This window comes from Ambystoma mexicanum, chromosome 11 (genome assembly GCF_040938575.1).
Source record: "Ambystoma mexicanum isolate Mex_15411 chromosome 11, UKY_AmexF1_1, whole genome shotgun sequence".
In the NCBI taxonomy this organism is placed as follows: domain Eukaryota; kingdom Metazoa; phylum Chordata; class Amphibia; order Caudata; family Ambystomatidae; genus Ambystoma; species Ambystoma mexicanum.
The window spans coordinates 1,416,515,238-1,416,535,389 of NC_090934.1; the positions used below are offsets into that span (position 1 = coordinate 1,416,515,238).

Genomic DNA, 20,152 nt, shown 5'->3' on the forward strand with positions numbered 1-20,152 from the left:
TGGCGATCTTATCCATGATTTTGAGGATGAAATTGCAGTTAGTTATGGGTCAAAGGTTATTCGGGTCCCGTTTCCTATGTTCACGTATATATGCATATCAGACGTATAGGATATGTAAACTTATTATATGTATGGATGGTAAAAACTCCCATATGCCTCCAAAATGTACAAAACCTCACATCAAATTCAAACCTCACTTTGATGTCAGTTTTTACACATATAGGGGGCATATAAAATATGCATTCCATATACGTTTACACCAAACACACATACGCTACTTATATGCTATTTACTCACATGCCAAGCACTCCTAAGCCTTACGCTCATATTCCAATACGGCCATATGACGTAAACCCGACACTTACATGCCACACACTCATATGCTCTCATACCAAACACTCATGTGCCACTCGTGCATCATCCACTCATATACCATATGCCATACAGTCACACACCAAACACTGATATGCCATGCACTCATACGCCATACACAGACACGACATAAACACATACAGCATTGACACATGCGCCATACAGTCGCCCGCCATACATTCATAGTCCCTATGCAATTCAGTCATACATCATACACGTTCATACAACGTGCACATAGTACATACGCTTATACGCCATAAACGTGCATGCTAGTGCACCCATACGCCATATGCTCGTATGCCATGTACTTATATAACACCCCTACAAAAACACTGAAATAAAATAGTTTACAAACACTTTTACATAAAGAGTTATGGTTAATCTAAAAAGCAGTAGGTATGACAACACGTTTTAGATAGGTATGCAGTAAGTTTGTGTACCTTAAATGTCCACTTTTTTTTGTCTTGGGAGGATAGCTCAGGGGCAACGTGCTTGTCTTGGAAACAAGTCAACACAGGGCAACACAGGTTCATGCCCCGGGTCTGTGCTTAGAAACCTCTGGTTTTTCAGCGAAATAACCTATCATATCAAACCTTATTGTTATCCCTACTCTTTGAAAAAGGATTTTTAATATTTTTTGTAGAGATATAGTTAATATCCATTCCTGGTCACGTGCCATGGCTAGGTCCTATTTGTACATATTCCTTTACCACCGATTCAAAAAGAGGATAATAATGCAGTCAAACCAAACCCAAGAATGCCCCCACGCCGGAAGGGGCGGTGCTTATTGACAGCGAATCCATTTTACAGTGGTTTCAAAAACGATATATCGGCATTTGCTTGGCAGATAAGCCTGTGGACCCATATCCTCACGATGACCTCGCAGTTGTCAGCATTGGAAGAGCTCAAACGGGACCCCCGTCTCCACCCACTCAACAAGGTCAGAGCAGCTGAGCAGGTACACGGCGATACTGAGGGAAGATGTCAGGCCATTTATTTTCATTCAGTGTTCTTCACGTTGAAGAGCCGTGCAACCTGGCCCGCCTGCGATATGGAGAGCTGAACTTCCCAAGTAATAGTGGCTCGCTGGAAAGAACAAAAAAAACACAAGGAAGGGTGCATAAATTATGCCTGATTGAACAAACACAGCAGCACCGTTGAGCAGGCGCTCAATGAAGAGGGCAGGGAGAGGCAATGGAGCACGGTAATGTGTAATCTCACTAGTCAATGGGCTGTGTGCGGCCTGGGCTCCCAAACGCTGGAGGTGTCAGAGAGATAAATAGCAGAGTGTCCTCCTCAAAAATATGATTAATGCCCTCCCCGCTCCGCTGCCGAAGATGTAGTGGGCGCAGCTGCCTAGCACAGCCGTCGCAGAGAGGGGGAAACCAGGGTGATGGCGGCGGACCAGAGAGGGCAACCGAAAGGACGCGCAGTCGAGTGAATGGGTGCGCGGCGGTGCGCGGGCCAGGGTACAAGTAGGCCAAAGTTGGTGGGAAAGGCTTGGCTTTTCCGTTCGAGTGCCGCGTACTTTGTCGGTCTTGGGCTGCTTGTTCTCCAATGCATGGTCTTTCAGGCCATGTTCCAGGCCACTGTCTGCTGCCACTTTCCAACACTGGGATCACTGAGCTTTACAAGCCATGATTATTGCTGGCTCGGCGTCTCTATCCGCATTGGATTCAGAGATGCCAACTAGAGGCCACTGGGAAAGCTCCTGGAGCTAGTGCCCCTGCCACAGCGATCTGAAAGGCAATGGTTCAAACCCGCCTGGGGCTGGCACACTCTTTGAACCCTCTGCAGCTGAGAAACATGGTGCCAGCGCTTACGGTAAATGTGATTCTTAGTTACAGTTCCTCAAGGTGATTTTTTGGGTAGCCTGCGCTTTTCCTGATTACCATCCTAAAATTGTTTACTTTTAGAAAACATATTTTTCTATAAGAACATTGAAATGTTGGCGGTTCCATTGCAGTCAATACAGTGCTAGAGGGCCATAAGGCTTTTGCCTCAATGTTGTTTCTTTTTTGTTTTATTGGTCTGAGCAGAACAATCTGCCCTCATTGAATGGAATATTCTAATACCAGTAATACCCGCCCTCCTCAGATCATTACCAGGTGGTAATAACCCTTGTGCCTCGTTAAAAGCCCTCACCTTGGTCAGCCCGATTCAATTGAACCGAAGGCTGTTACCAACTAGTAATGCCCAGGGTTGTCATTTCACCAAAATGCCAAGGGTACCGGCAGTGACATCACACGACTCCTGACATCTGTTGGCATCACAGGAAGTGATGTCATTTGACCCCCCCACAAAGTGACATCACGGGAAGTAATGGAACACAACCTTTCACCCCTTGACAAAACAGGAAGTGGCATCAAATAGCATTGTTCCTAAGTACACTATGGAAAATATGGTTACGATATCACTTTAAATGTGCTATACATTTCATACAAGAATGGATCACCATATGTATCATTAATATTAATGTGTATAGGCCCATATTACCAAATTACTGTGAATGCAAGCAGGCGTCCAAGGCCAAATGATAATGATGTGTTATTATGTTGCACTTATGCTTACGTGCTTTATATAGAACAAACATACATACAATATCACCCAACCCATATTGGCACTCATTTATCGACCTCAGAAGGATGAAAGGCTGAGTTGAGGGGTTGAAGAGCAGGCTAAATCAGTGACTTTCCCCCTGAAGCGTGCCTGAAAAAACCTTTAATGGATCTAGCAATTATTTATAGAATTCCAGAAAGCCAAATTATTTGTTATTCCTATTCTTTCTTATTTAGGGTCACTGCTGAAAGTGCTACACTTGTGGAACACTCTGTTTTTTAATAGGTCCAAGCAAGAAAGCCAGCCATCCCAGAAAAAAAAGCCACATGATGCTGACCACAGTCCATGAATTTACAGTTAAAAAAATGTATATATATATATATATATGTTTTTAGTGTTAGCAATTGAGACCACAGCAGCTCTGACCCCTGGTGACCCCCATGACGTCCCTGGTAATGCCCTAAGAATACTGCATTGAATGCTAGAAGAAACTAAGCTGTTTCATGTTTTATCCTTTGGGCTCTGTACCGAACCTGGTCAATTTCATCACGTCATTAAGATTTCGTTGCTAGGGAGGGGCTATCCAATGAATTTAATTGGAAGGCTGGTCTCCACACGTGTCACTTGACTAACATCTGATAAACAGCCAAGGGTCGAATGGGCATACCGGAGAGGCTGTCTTTCTCTAATCTGTGCCAACACTTAAATCGTGCAAAGGGGTTATAAAGGAGTTCTCCCCAAAAAAAAAAAAAACTGAACACACAACAACACAAAAGCAGCGGAGATGAACATACAACGGAGCACAAAGGCCCCTATGTGACTTGAAGTCATCTGTAATGTATTGTGTTCCTTACATCATCCAATGGACCTCCCCTCCCCCCCTGGGCCTCTGCCAACGTACACAGGGGCTAAAATCCTAAGTCCCCAGAATGCAAACATTGGTGTTAAAATCAGGCGTAACACCATCATGCCTGGTTTAGAACATATTTTTCTGATAATGGTCATGTTCTTAATATTTGCAGGTAGAATGGAGGCACAGAATGGGATTATAGTTTCTGCCTCCCTTTCCTTTTCCACGAATGGTTTTCCAACAGCACTGTATTTACATTCTGCCAATAAACCCTTACATCCCTGTGCAATCTGCCGATTTATATATATATTTTTTACTACACACCACACAAAAAAGCATGCCACCCTGTTTTCGCGATGCGTAATACTTTGTTTTGTGATTAATAGTGGAATTGATTAAAATTGCATGGATAAGACCAAAGTTCATCGCAGTTCAAATATAGCCATTCACCATCCCCGGAGCGGTAAAACAGGAGTGCAAGTCATGCATATAGCTTGTGCATATGGCCTTGTGCCTAATTTGGCACTCTGGGGGACTGAAATGTTTTTGAGACTCAGAGCGAGGTCACGGACCTAAATGTTGGTGTATGCCACCCCAAGGCATTTCTATGGGATCCCTCAACTTTTACCACCTATTAAAAGCAGGCAGATTCCCCAAGAATCCATTGTAAATGCATTTAGTTTGGTGAGCACTACGAAGTGCAAATAATGTGTTAATGTATTGCACTTTGCAGTGCGCACAAGTAAGTGCACACAAGGGACTGCACTGCACGTAAGTGCAGGTGGAGGCGGCAGCCAGTTTTCTGAAAATGATCCCCAATCAGTCATCGATAGTTGATAATCCTTTACACAACAGATCATTTCTCGATCCAAAATATCTACATTTGTTGATTTTACTGCTGTTTGCTTTTGACGCATGAAAATAAAAAATGTAATTCACAAAATGTCTACAATAAGTTTGGCCAACCAACCTAAAGTTTTTTTAGTGAGGGCTCGGCCATGGTTGGGCGAGCCAGTCTTGAGATCTCTCTGCTCTCGCCATTGAGCAGTACAAATATTACACAAGCTACTGGTGGGTGCCTCATTTATGCCACATCCCTCTCCCCAAATAGTGCTAGACACATATTTTATAATGTTTTGTGGATGCTCCTTTAAAAAAAAAATGGTTACATTCCGTTCTAATTCCTATTTAGAAACAGTCATCTCACATGTATGTTTCTGGACGCAGTCCCTCTCACACGCAACCTGGACAGCAGGCATGAACATTCTTCGCCATATTCCCACGGGCTGATGTGCGCTAAACAAATCTGAATAAATAAATAAATAAATAAATAAATGCAGACTTATCAAATCACCTGGCAAAAGATATTCCCAATCCAGCGTGGCTCTGCTCTCACGTGACCCTTCCTCCACCCCCCCCCTCCTTCTTCACCTATCTTTGGAACAATCTGATCAGTGGTTCAGGATACAGAAGGTGAGAGGCGGTAAATGGAGTGGGGGTGAGGGGGGCAACGAGTGACGTTGGCTCAGGGGATGCAGAGTTATCCACACCCTCTTCATAAAACACAATTGGACATTTAGGGCCTGATTCACGGAAGTGTTTTATGATGGCACATTCCCATAGGGAAACATTCTGTGAATCAGGGCCTAAAACTCCTAAAACGGACACCCCTTCATAGTCCCATCGGCCAAAATGCTACTGTGTACCCCACAAACATGGTACTTAGGCGCTCCATGTTTCTTTTAGCCAGATCCTGGCTTTTAAAGTATTCTTAATACAATATTGTCTTGGTTTATGTGTTGCTAACAAGAGTGTGTAGACACTGCTCTGGTCTCACAGCCTTATACTTCTTTATTAAAAAAAGCATTTCACAATCCATGTAAAATTTGAAGTAATTCATCGGGAGGATAGCTCAGGGGCAACGCACCCGTCTTGGAAGCAAGAAGACACACAGAGCAACACAGGTTTGATCACTGTATCTGCGCTTAGAAACCTCCGGGTAATAAGTGTGCTGTAAATAATCTATCATATCATAAAATACAATATATGCATAACAATAAAAAAAAAATCGTCAAATATTTACAAAAAAAAAAGCTGTCCCACTTCAAAATCCACCTAGGCCATGTTTACAAAGCTATGGGGACATTTTTTTAAAAAAAAACTAACCGTTTTAAAATCAATGAAACAGGTTGCCCACCTAAAAGTCTATTCCACAAGGTTTCACCAGCATCCTCAAATTGATATATACTTCTGGCAAAGTGCATGCAGAAATAGGAACAATATACTATTCAATGTTTTAGGGTTTCTGTTTTTGATTTATCTCCACACCTGGCACTCCAAGGTCAGTAATAGATTAAGTTTAAATGTTCACATTCTTTGTCTTTTTTTGGGTATGTTTTACTAATATTATTTTGATCGCGGCAAACTGACCACCAATCAATTTGCTCGATGCCCAATTAAAACGCAATTTTAAGGAAGCAGGGGACACACCTGCACCCCCAAAATTGCAAAATACCAAACATGGGCAGTGGGGGACGGACACCCTGCAGCCCCCTCTCTCCAGGGTTGGTATTTTGCAATATATGCGGCCAAATTGACCCAAAGGCCAAATCACCCATGTAAAATTCGACCAAATTGTTCATTAGGTCAATTGTTTTAGGTCAAATAGGCTAATACCTTTGTCTTCAGTCGCCCACCATCATATATTCAATAGTTTCTACTCTGTCCCTTTAACTCACTAATTTCTCATTCACTTACTCACAACTATGTCTTAGCATGATCTGAGTGTGGAATCAAACAAAATAAAGAAAAGGAATTGACAGTGTCGAAGGCATGACACATTCCAAGGATTCTGGCACCTGTTCAGTATTAGCCAAATGATTCTCTCTTATGTGAGGTGAAGGCTGCCACTTCCAAAGACAGTGATTGCTGAAATAAGTTGAAGTGTCCAGCGTGCTGTGCTCCAAACAATACGTGGAAATTCAATGGTGCATCACGCCAGTAAGAAGTTAAGTGATGCTGCACAATACGGACAAAAAACAGGAAGGAGGCATTATGTGCAGTACCCCGAGAATCACTTGCAAAAAGTGGGATCTGTGATGAATCCGGCGATGTCATCACTCCTTTCCCAGGAAAATTCTCTCCCCAGGTGTCCAGGGAAAGGCAGAAGTTGCCTTCACCTGACCTGGGGGTGGCTATGTGAGGGAGGTCCACATGGGTGGAGACAATCCTCATGGGAGTGAGGAGACATCATCGGATGAGACATGGTATCCCCCTTTTCCCTTGGGAGTTGATGAATCCCTGTGATGCCCCAAGTCTATATGGCATACTATGATGTTAGGTTGTAGCAGCCAAGAATGACTAATGAGAAAGCTCCTAAAGTCTCTCAGTCAAAACCAGTAAATAATATCAAGACGACTACAGACTTTAGTACACCTAGAGTGACTATATAAGTACTGAGATGAGGAAAAGGACTCGAGAAGTAGAGAGCTCCACGAGAACCGACATGCTCTGTCTAGCGTTTTTTCTCCCCCAATTGGTCTAAGCCTATGCAAAAGGCAGGTGGAAAAACAGGAAGAGAGACTGCTTCCTCCCAGCAATGGCTGAAAGTTTGGTAAGTGCTCTAGGATCTGCGGTGGAAGGAGACCAACAGATGGAGAGAAAATAGTGTGCCGGTCCGTCATGTATCCCGGAGAGCTCAGAGGCTGTGTCAGAAGGCAGGCCAAAATAGAGAGCCACAGCAGATGCTTGATGCCAGCGTGGGGAGCCGGAGAGGCAAGTTGAGACTGACCCACTCAAGGAATGTACTGCTAGTTGCAAAACTGGTGAGCGCATTGTAAGAGGTTCAGGATGCCAGGAGATTGCCTCAGAGTCCGGAAGAGAGACCGGAAAAGCAAGATACCCTTGCCCATGCTGCAATCTGCATAGTCCCAGTAATGGGTAAACTGGGAAATAAGACATATTGGAAATAAGACTTAGAGAAAATGGAGAGAGCAGTGGGAAGCTAAAATAGCCGATTGGGTCTAAAGAACATTATACAAGAAATCCCTGGCAGGAGAATACACCAGGCACTTGCAAGTCTGGGACCCGCACCCAATGGAGCATTGCACGAGAAAGCCCTGGCAGGAGAGTATACCGGGCATGAGAGAATAATAAAAACACAAGGTAAGGCTCATACCCTTTTGGTGCGGTTATACGATAAGGCCCTGGCAGAAGAGTATACCAGGCAAGAAAGAAAGGTGAAAGTACAAAGTAAAAGTTGTGAAGCTCTGGCAGGAAGGTGTGCCAGGCATGGCAGATGTGTAAAAACACATGGGAAGACTCATACCCCTTTGGTGCAGCTATTCAAGGAAGCCCTGGCAGGAGAGTATACCGGGTATGAAAGAAAGTACAAAGGCAAAGTTGTAGAAGCCCTGGCAGGAGAGTATGCAAGGCATGGGAGAAGTGTAAAAGCACAAGGGAAGGCTCATACCCCTTTGGTGCAGTTATAGGAGAAGACCCTGGAAGAAAATTATACTAGGCATGAAAGAAAGGTTAAAGTACAAAGTGAGGTTGTGAAACCCTGGCAGGAGAGGAGTATGCCAGGCATGGGATAAGTGTAAAAGCACAAGAGAAGACTCCTACCCCTTGGGTGCAGTTATACCAGGAAGCCCTGCCAGAAGAGTATACCAGGCATGAAAGAAAGGTGAAAGTACAAAGTTAAAGTTGTGGAAGGCTGGCAGTAGAGTAAACCAGGCAATGTAAATGAACTGTAAGAATTTGAAGAGGAAGAGTAACATCTTAAGATTGTGAAACTCTAGGGGGAAGGGATCCATACTCCCTGAACAAGAAACTTGAATAAATTGTGTAATCAAGGAATGACAGAAAATCCCTCGAGTCCGTGAAATCCTGGGGAAGGGAACCAGTATCCCCTTGAATGGAGAACTATATGATACAGAGGAAAAGAATTGTATTTGTGAACTATAAAGAATCTGGGAAACTCGGGGGAAGGGAGCCCCCTCCTGAGGATTTTGGCACTTTGATTATGTATTTCTTTATTCACCCTTTTTAGAACGTTGTGCATTTCACATTATTTTAGGTTTAGAATGTAAGGGTCAGGTCAGGATTTTAGACACATGACAGAGAACTATTTTGCTTTGGGACATTCTGACATTGATATCCTTTAGTTTAATTGAGGCAGAAAAACCCATGATAGTGATAGGGTGGGATATGTCTTTCTGCAACTCTCTTTTTGCTTTAATAAAGGTGTATTACAACCAACATAATGCCCTTCTGTCTGAGTCGAACTCGTGATTTTTTACAGATCAAACTTTCTTTGTTTACAACAGTAACATAATCACAGATGGCCACAAGAATATTGGATTATTGGATAGATCTTAATTTGTCCTCCAGGTCCGTCACTAGGGTCCCATCAAGGTGTAAGTTTAATGGGGTCTGAATATCATGACAGGTTTGGAGGAATGGACTGGGTCAGAGAGAAAGGTTCTGTTGTTGACAAGGGAATGGTCAGTGGAGTGCCAGAGGTGGCTTAATGTTCAGCAGTGGTGGGCAAGGGTGTTTGTAGCTTGAATTGGTGCTGTCTCGAGTTAGGAGGTGAAAAGTCAATTCAACCTGTAAATAACCTTTCCCTAACTTCCTTTGGCAGATCAAATGGCTCCTTGGAACTGAATGCCACGGTTCTAGTTCTGGGTGTTCATCTAACAAACGCATGTTTACTGAGTGACATAGTTGGAAATTGAACAACGTGGTTTAAAGTTTCCAATGATTTGTAGAGGAAAAGCCCCAGAGTTGGAAACATGGGTCCTCTGTGATTGTCCCCAAATGTAAATAACTGACTTGCTGAAATAAGATGTACCTTTGAAATGTTAAGTCAACTAACCACACTGCCTGCTACTGCTGTGATTAAGGGCTACAATCAATGTAGCCTCTAAATTGCTGACGATTAAAACAAATATTAATATATATATACAAATTGATAGAATGTTACTCGCCATCGATGAAGGTGACCTACGAAACTAACTGTGGCCCCTTATCACTGGGAGAGATCTTTTGTCTGGCCACTTGAGGTCATTGAAGTAGGGCGACCATTTTGCAACCAATTATCGAGTCCTGGGATTTCAATGAACAGGTTAAAGGTTTTCTGAGAGTTGCAGTCCTGATGTACTCCAGTTTACCCTATTCCGCTAAAGTGAGTAGTTCTAATGGTTTCTAAAAGGAACGCAGAGGACACAAAATATGGAGTCACAGTGACTTGAAAATGTATACACTGGACCCTCTTAATTGGGTCTTGTTCATTTTACTGTTATTCCTGAAGCCATAGGTGAAAACCTTTGAAAAAATGTTCTACACCTTAGTTTCTTAATGCCTATTGTGGTAGGTCAGAATCAGTAGACGGACGACATGCCATGATTTCCAACTACTTTTATTTTTTTGAAAGCCTAATTTGTCCCTAAACCATAAATTCCAAACCTCACTCTAAACAGAGACAGATAGAAAAAGCTGCTTTTCAGGATGCCAGGTTGTACAAATATAAATAATGTCCACTGTCTGGAAATCCTAATCTAACCTAGTTTCTTTCCCTATCTTCGGAAACAGAAAAAAAGTAACCAAAATATGTTTGGGCAATTGCCCAATGAAAGGGATATGTGATGGCTCCTGGACCCCACTCATTTGACTCTTTACCATAGGGCCTTGCCTATGTTCACAGATCCAGTTTATATAGCTGGTGTAGTGTAGCAATGCTGTCACGGTTCGACCGTGGAAACTTTGGTGTAAATGGCGGCTGCATTAAGCCGCCGCGGGATCGGGTGCAGCTCTCTAGCTGTTTCCCTGCACAGGTTCTTAGGGCTGCCACGCCCCTTTTCCAACGCGCTGCAACTTCCTGGTTTGTCCGCGTCAGACCTTGCCCATTCGTTGTTCGTACCGTCTTTGTACTTCGTTAGTGTCCCGCTTTGAACCTTCCTGTCATTCATTCCTTTCTGTAGCCGTCTTCTTTCCCGTTCTGTCGGCCTTTCGGCTGAGCCTTTTCCCGCTTTTCTAGCTTTCCTCAGTGGCCTTCTTTTTCTCCTTTGCCGGCTCTGCTCGTCTTCACCGTATTACTGCACCCCCTTTTCTCGTCTGCACCCTTTGTCTTCCTCTCCCTTTACTATCTGGTCTACGGGCTCCTGCCTTACCTGCATTACTGTACTTACCATTTACTCTGCCTACCTGCTCCCGTGTAGATTCCTCCCACCCAGTTCACTTCCTTCTGTCTTTACTCCGTTTCCTACTTGCTTCCATTCCATCCTGCTCTTGCCATTTCTCTCACTCCTCCCGTGTTTCCTATTCTCTACTGATCTGCAGTGTTTTTACTGCTTCTTCGACCCAGGATCATCACTCTACATACCCATCAGTCCTTCTCTGGTATTAGCATCCTTCCTTGGTACTACGGGAATATTGTGTCACGAAACTGGACTCTGCATCAGAGACAAGCAGGGAATCTGTACACTGATCCCGCCTGAGACACCCCAGGGTTTTTTGTGCCTTTTAGGCTTTTTCCCTGTTTTTTGGGGGCAAGCTCCCTTGGGTCCGCCTGACGGTCATATAGTACAGTCACGGTGGCCTCAGGTGGAGAACGTCCTTTTCTCTACGAAAGAAAGAAGAAGGGGAATTTGGAAAGGGCTGAAGAAGATCCTAAACTTCGTAAGAAAGGAAGAAGGAGAGAAGGAAAACCGATCAAGACTCACACGTTGGAAACCTCAGGTGAGGAGACACAGGGGGAGATATCTGCAGACTCTGACAGCTTGCAGCGCCCACAAGAAACCATGGCGTCTCTTGAACAATTTCAAGAGATGGTCAATGCCATCCAAGCTCTTCAGGCTGAGGTTCATAATCTACGTACTGAGAACCAGACCTTAAAACAACAAATAACCACCAGAGAAGAGACGCGTGAAGATCTACCCCCCCTAGTGTTTTCCTTTGGCAAGTATGAGGGGAATCCTAAGACATTGAAGGAGTTCCTGGACGCTTGCACAGTGTATTTTACCTTCCGCCCCAAGGCCTATGAAACTGACCAAGCGAAGGTGGGGTTTGTGGTCACAAACCTAATAGGAAATGCCTTAGCTTGGGCAACTCCGTTGATTACTCAAGAGGATCCAGCCATTAATGATTATCCTCAGTTTATTCAGCTTTTGAAGACCAGGTTCGGACGGGCTGAGGTACAGTATTCTGCATATGAGGCTTTACTTGATCTCCGGCAGGGGTCACAAGACGTCCAGACTTATGCCTCTTCATTTAGTAGATTGGCTACCGAAGCAGCCTGGCCGGACTCTGCCCAACAGACCGTCTTCCGTCATGGGCTACATGAAGACCTAAAGGACGAATTAGCGAGAGTAGCCCAACCTGATTCTTTTAGAGATCTAGTCACGCTTACCCTCCAGTTAGAATATCGCCTGCAAGAAAGAAGACAGGAGAGACTAAGAACCAAGATTCCTCTCTCGTCCAGGATGCCAGTCACGAGTCCTCCTAGAAACACTCAATCTGAAGAACCTATGCAAATAGGAACAGCCAGAGGTCCCTTAATGCTGGATGAGCAAAAGCGTCGCAAGGACCAGGGACTCTGTATGTACTGTGGATCATCGAAACACCTGCTTCGGAACTGTCCCGAAGTCCCACCTAGACGTTTGGGAAACGCGTCTCCCCGGTCCTAAGCAGGGATAGGATCCGGGTAGAGAAGGCGAATCCCTGCAAGATGAATTCTCCTGCTATCCCTCCTGCCGACCACAGCCTTATGGTTTTTTCCATTACTTTGAATTTCGGAACAGACCCTCCGATTGAAACCCTCGCTATGTTAGACTGCGCAGCTCAGGTAACTTTATGGACACTCTTTGGGCTCAGGATCACCGTATCCCTCTTATACATAAGGAAAGCCCCATCCCAGTAGAAGGGGTCGACGGCTCACCATTGTCCTCTGGACCCATCACCCAAGAAACCGATATGGGCAGAATGTGTCTACTACAACATCAAGAACAACTCTTCTTTGATATCATCAGGGCAGCACACTTTCCGGTGATCTTGGGAATCCCGTGGCTACGTCCTCACAATCCTCGGATAGACTGGTCTGAGAATATCATCCGCTTCGACTTGCCCTATTGTACTCTGCATTGCCTTCCTCGGGCTCATTCCTCTTCCACAGTAAGTCTTTCGCTTCCTGTTGCAACATCCGTAGTACAATCGATTCCCCCATACTGTCAACAATACGCAGATATCTTTGAAGACAAGCTGCCTCGATCATTACCACCCTATCGGGCTGAAGACTGCAACATTGATTTAAAGCCGGGAGCTTCCGTACCATTTGGCCATATGTATCCTATGTCACTCCCTGAATGAAGGGCACTCAAGGAGTATTTGGAAGCCAATCTGCAGAATGGGCTTATACAGGAATCTCACTCCTCCGCGGGGGCCTCTTTGTTCTTCATTCCCAAGAAGGGTACCACCGAGTTGAGGCCTTGTATTGACTATCGTGGCCTTAACAGCCTTACCATTCGAGACCGATATCCTATGTCCTTAATAAAGGAAGTCCTGGAGGTGGTAGAGGGAGCCAAGATCTTCATTAAGCTAGATATACGTGGGGCATATCATTTGTTGAGAATCCGAGAGAGCGATGAATGGAAAACGGCCTTCCGCATGCCTTTAGGACACTTTGAGTACAAAGTGAAGCCCGAGAAGTGTGTTTTTGAAGTGTCCTCCATTCCGTATCTGGGATTTATCCTCTCACAGGAAGGGGTCCAAATGGATCCAGAGAAGGTTAAGGTGTGCTGCAATGGCCCGTTCCTAGGAACGTGAAGGACATCCAATGATTTCTTGGCCTTGCCAACTTCTACAGAAGATTCATCCCGAACTTTTCCGAGACTGTATTACCCATTACTCAGTTGCTAAAGAAAGGAAGACGATTCGTATGGGATCAGGCAGCCGATCAGGCATTTCTGCAACTCAAGAAGTCTTTTACCACAGCTCTAATTTTGATCCAACCAAACCAGTCCTTACCTTTTAAGGTAGAGACAGATGCCTCCGGGGGAGCGATAGGGGCTGTACTGTTACAAAGAGGGGAGGACGGTGAGGATCATCAAGTGGCCTACTACTCCAGGACACTCACTCTGAGTGAAATAAACTATTCGGTTCTAGAATAGGAGATTTTGGCCATTCGTCAAGCATGTATTGAATGGAGACACTTGCTGCAAGGATCGGCCCATCCATTCTTAGTGCGAACAGACCATCGCAATTTAAGAGTGTTACAGTAAATGGAATGCCGTAATTCTAGGCATGCCCGTTGGGCATATTTTTTTTCTCAATATGATTTTGACATCTCCTACATTCTGGGAAAGGAGAATGTATTGGCCGATGCATTATCCCGAAGCCTAGGAGAAGACATCGCTAAGGTACCTCCGAAAGAAGACTTTATCTTATCAGGGAAAAGATTTATTGGCGTTATCAATACCTTCTTACAGAAGGTGGAACAGGCCTTTAAGGAGACACCAGATCCATATCTGCTACAAGCAGACTTGGAAAGGAAAGGACCATTCTATTTCTACCAAGGAAGGTTGTATCTACCTGCTAAAGAATTACAAATACAAGCTATGTCTTGGTGTCATGATCTCCCATCAGCTGGGCATAAGGGCCGTACAGCTACCTTAGACCTGCTGTCTAGGCAGTTCTGGTGGCCTACCATGCATCAAGATGCCAAGGAGTATGTTGCTAGCTGTCCAGTTTGTGCCTCAAATAAATATTCCGGATCCAAGCCCTTAGGTCTTCTACAGCAAGGACCTTTACCGTCCCAACCATGGGAATTGATTTCGACAGATTTCATTGTAGACCTACCGCCATCCATGGGCTATACCACGATTATGGTCACAGTCGACTCCCTGAGTAAACTAGCACACTTTTCCCCGCTCCCAAATCTTCCCTCTGCGCCTGAAGCAGCTACTGTCTTCTTAAGGGATGTGGTCAGACTACATGGTTTACCCCGGACTATCATATCAGATAGGGGTACTCAGTTCACCTCAAAATTTTGGGCCGCCATGTGTAAATGCTTGGGTATCAAGCACGCCCTCTCCTCGGGCTACCACCCTCAAAGCAACGGATTACGGAACGACTAAATGCCACTTTAGAGCAGTATCTCTGTTGCTTTTGTAGTCAAGAACAAGAGAAATGGGCTTCATTTCTATCCATGGCTGAGTTCGCATATAATAATTCAAGACATTCCGCTACTGGGGTTAGCCCTTTCCTGTTTACCTATGGTTATCACCCCAGACACATTCCCTACTTTGGAATACCAACTACTACCGTTCCATCTGTAGATAAACATTTGGAAGATCTTCGATGCTTACAAAGAGATGCCAGATTAAAACTGGAAGCTAGCAGAACTGTATTCAAAAGGCAGGCAAATAGCAAGAGGCTACCTAATCCCGACTGGTCTCCTGGCACAAGGGTGTGGTTGTCTACTAAATATCTTCCCCAACGGACAAATGCTGGAAAGTTTACTGCCCGGTATATAGGGCCATACCTCATTGAATCCCAAGTCAACCCTGTGGCCTTTCGCTTGAAACTACCACCTAGCCTGAAGAGGGTACACCCGGTCTTTCATACCTCCTTGTTAAAGGCATATAAACCAGACTTTTATGGTCGCAACAAGGTCCAACCAATAACCTATAAGAACCCGCCACCAGATGAGTACGAGGTGGAGAGATTGGTGGACTCCCGATACAGGCATGGTACCCTCCAGTATCTGGTTCATTGGAAGGGTTATCCAGAAGAAGAACGCACCTGGGAACCAAGAAGTCATATCCATGCTCCAAGACTGCTCAGGCGTTTTCATCGCCTCCACCCAGGTAAACCTGGTGGAGGTCCACTGAGGAGGGGGCATGCTGTCACGGTTCGACCGTGGAAACTTTGGTGTAAATGGCGGCTGCATTAAGCCGCTGCGGGATCGGGTGCAGCTCTCTAGCTGTTTCCCTGCACAGGTTCTTAAGGCTGCCAAGCCCCCTTTCCAACGCGCTGCAACTTCCTGGTTTGTCCGCATCAGACCTTGCCCGTTCGTTGTTCGTGCCGACTTTGTACTTCGTTAGTGTCCCGCTTTAAACCTTCCTGTCATTCATTCCTTTCTGTAGCCGTCTTCTTTACCGTTCTGTCGGCCTTTCGGCTGAGCCTTTTCCCGCTTTTCTACCTTTCTTCAGTGGCCTTCTTTTTCTCCTTTGCCGGCTCTGCCCGTCTTCATCGTATTACTCCACCCACTTTCCTCGCCTGCACCCTTTGTCTTCCTCTCCCTTTACTATCTGGTCTACGGGCTCCTGGCTTACCTGCATTACTGTACTTACCATTTACTCTGCCTACCTGCTCCCGTGTAGATTCCTCCACTCAGTTCACTTCCTTCTGTCTTTACTCCGTTTCCTACTTCCATTCCATCCTGCTCTTGCCATTTCTCTCACTCCTCCGGTGTTTCCTCTTCTCTACTGATCTGGAGTGTTCTTACTGCTACTTCGACCCAGGATCATCAGTCTACATACCCATCAGTCCTTCTCTGGTATTAGCATCCTTCCTTGGTACCACAGGAATATTGTGTCACGAAACTGGACTCTGCATCGGATACAAGCAGGGAATCTGTACACTGATCCCGCCTGAGACACCCCAGGGTGTTTTGTGCCTTTTAGGCTTTTTCCCTGTTTTTTGGGGGTGAGCTCCCTTGGGTCCGCCTGACGGTCATATAGTAGAGTCTCGGTGGCCTCAGGTGGAGAGCGTCCTTTTCTCTACGAAAGAAAGAAGAAGGGGAAGAAGTCAGAAAGGGCTGAAGAAGATCCTAAACTTCCTAAGAAAGGAAGAAGGAGAGAAGGAAAACCGATCAAGACTCACACGTCGGAAACCTCTGGTGAGGAGACACAGGGGTAGATATCTGCAGACTCTGACAAATGCCAACCCGGCTCCAGCCAGGTCTTCTCTATTCCTTTTCAAGTCTCACAGTCTTTCTCCGATTGGGGAGACTGCCGTCTTTCTTGTTTACTCACTTTGGGTTTCTGTTAGTCTTTTCCGCCCACCTCTGGGGGTCTCCTCCTTCTGATTCGCTACTCTGACGTTCCTTCTTTCCATCTCCCACTCCAGTCCAGGATGTCTCTATTCTCTTCACACTCCATTGTTAGTCTTTTTCTCTCTCCCCACACTGGGGCTTCTCAGTCCTCTCACCTCTCCAGGGTTGGTCCCGTCCTCTCTCCCGACTGTGGGGATTCCAGGGTCTCTGCTGACTCTCACTCAGTGTCTCTTTCTCTCTCCACTGTAGGGCTTCTCTGTGCTCTGGGTCAGTATCTTTCTGTCTCCCCACTTTAGCGTTCCTCTGTCCTCTCCCCATTCTGGGGTTGGCTTCCTTAATTCTCCCCGCTCTTGATCTCCTTCTTTCTCTCTCCACTCTGAGTCTTGCTTGTTCTTCTCCTCTAGGGTCCAGCTTCCTCTTCCTTGGCTCGCAATCTGCCTTCCTCAAGCCACGGCATACCTGCTTCTGCTCAGCAGGAATTCCGAGGAATTGTATGGAGTCTGTCCACCATGGAGCCACTTATGCGACTTGTTGACTGGGTTCCATGGCAACCGCTGGTGACTTTCCTTTACCTGTCACTTTGTTTAGTGCTGCGACTGCGACTACTCCTCCGGCCTCTGCCTCAGCACTGCGAGGTTTGTTCGCATCATCAAACCAGATTTGTCCAGTTACTCAGTGTTGGGTGTACTCTCTCTTTGACTAGTCTCACCTCCTCTTAGCCTTCTGACTTAATTGAATAATGTAGGCTTCTCTGACCCACTTTCCTGATTGGGTCTGACCATAAGGCTGCTCCAGGGGTCAGGTATGTTCACCTGTCAGCTGTTTTCCAGCAGAACTAGGGATAGATGAAGCCAGAAGCCAAATCAGCCATTACAAAATGGATTATAGGGCAATCATATACCTTAGATCTGTGCTCTAGCACCTTGGAGCATCTTTTGTGCTAGATGGAATTAGAATAATGATCTCAGACCAAATAATCGGACAGACTCTAGGAATATGGCAACATACTACTTATTCTCCTTTAATAAAGCAGGGAGAACCTGCAGGCATTGGACTGATGCTTGTACAGTCACATAGTAGCTTGATTACATAGAGGTCTTATACCCCAATATGCATCATCTATGGCAAAATACAAAACCTATCATTGGATACCCCTTATCTGTAGGGCACGCCAGGAACTACCTCTAAATACGTATAGTACTGTTTATAGCTGACTAAACAATAGTGCATTAGTCTATGCAACATTGTATGTTAGGTTGTCCCTCAACCCCAGTGATTGGTTGGCATACTATCCCAACCTTGGACTTTTGACTCTTTAGCAGCACAAATGTGAAACGAAACATAGGTGTTTGAATTCAATCAGACTACTTCCTGTTTTCCCAATTCATTCATCATCTCTCATCGCTAGGCCATAAGCCAAATTCTTCCCTTTTTTGTTGACCTTGTTGTTTGCTCACTGGCCTGGAACATTCAAGGGAGTCTAAGCACATCCTTATCTCAACTTGGGGCTATAAGGAATAGCTCATGTTTTCAACTTTTGAGTCATGTGTGAAGAGACCACAAATGTGTCAATTTCAGCCATCTATTTACTGCTAATTGATTTAATTATGCAGGGTGCTGGTACACCTTTTGGCTTCTAGAGACTTGTCCACTCTATCTCATGTTAACTTGTATTTTCTTTATTGACCAGCAGATGGGCCCTCACATATGTTTTTCTTCTTTTTCGATCCATAAGGAATGTCCCACATTCAGAGCTTATCCATGTAACTCCTTTTGTGCTTTGGGGCTATCCCCTAAACATATCATCCTTAATTCTGGTCCAACCTTGTCTCATCGTCAGCTCAGATGTTTTTCTGCATTTCCTGATTTTACAGCCTTGGTCTGTCTCCAAGGTCGCTTGGTTAAGTTTAACATAAACCAGCATCAATGTTCCTATTCTGGCCATCCTTGCCATGTTATATATACCTCTATATCAAGCTTCAATATATTTTCCTTCTACCTTACGCTACAGTGTATTTTCAGTTATTGGTCAGTGTGTTATTTCATCTTTGTGTTCACGATTGCTTAGCTTTAGGTACATGTTTCTCTTGGTGCTTCAGTTACATCGTTACTCTTAAGTATTTTCATATCATTTCAACTTAGATTCATATATCTCTGTATGACATCACTCAGCCTCATCTGATTTCCCTTTATAATACATCCATGAATTCCGTAGGTGAGTTATAACACACGTTCTTATGGCATCCTTCCACATGGCATCCTTCCACACGTTCAGTGCAAGGGTACATTCTTTATGGCTGTCTCAGTACATAACGCCTCTCATGCACTCAATGCACTATTGGAACAATATAGGGGGTCCCATTTACTGCTCTTCTGCTGTTCCAGTATGACGGCGGTGAAGTGCGGGAGCTAGTGAAAAAAGCATCTACCTGCTACTCTACATTCCCCTCTCTGGTCAAATTTTTTAAATCAAATTTGCTTCTTCCATTGTCTTAATCTCTTCTTCATCCTGCTTCTTTTTGGAATGCAAATCTTTGTCAACCCCCTCAGGTGACCTGCATTCTTTATATGTTCATCAACAATGCAGGTCATGTGACAGCACTCTCCAGATGGTGAGCAGAATATCCAATGTCCCACATATTTTGTATGATCCTTGGGGTAATAGAGCTTGGTTCCTGGAGGTGCAAGAGCACTTTTCTTTATATTCTCACTAGTACTAACTTAATTTGTCATCTGCTTGCACGTTTCATCGTCAATGTCAATCATTATCTTCATCCCACTAGGACTTGTGGCTGTCTACTTGCAATATCCAACAATGACCTTTATGAGACATAATCCTAGTAACATGAACGCTAGTATTGCTCCAAGCAATGTAAGAGCATTTGCCAGCCAAGTTGGAATTCATGATAATAATGATGAGAACCAATCAGGTACTGCCGTCTCATCAACTTCATCCCCCATTTTCGTTTCCAGGGTTGTCAGCATAGTTATTGCCTCTGTCAGGGTTCCATTCCCTCCTGAGATGGTATAAATGTACATCAAGAAGGCCCAATCTTGGCACACACACGTCCTTCCATTGCTGAAATCAGATTTAGAACATAACTGTTCTGGAGCGTCATCAGCCTGATGGCTCTCAATTCTTCTCTGATTACATTGAATCCTTTTATTGTTGCATTGATCGTCTGCAGCAGCTCCCATCTTGTAATCTGCAGCGACTTGGCATATACTGTAGTCTGGAGTCCGGTCATAAATATAGATGTCATTATTACTGCTGTCTTGCTGAACAGTTCATGTTCGTCTGGAATATTTGTTTTATC

The 20,152-nt window shown here is 44.7% G+C and overlaps 1 long non-coding RNA gene across 1 annotated transcript in view; it reads left to right on the top strand.

Moving 5' to 3' along the window:
- Positions 1-20,152, top strand: part of LOC138504511 (uncharacterized) — an 806,190-nt gene that overhangs the window by 756,877 nt on the left and 29,161 nt on the right. The gene's annotated exons all lie outside the window — the stretch shown is intronic.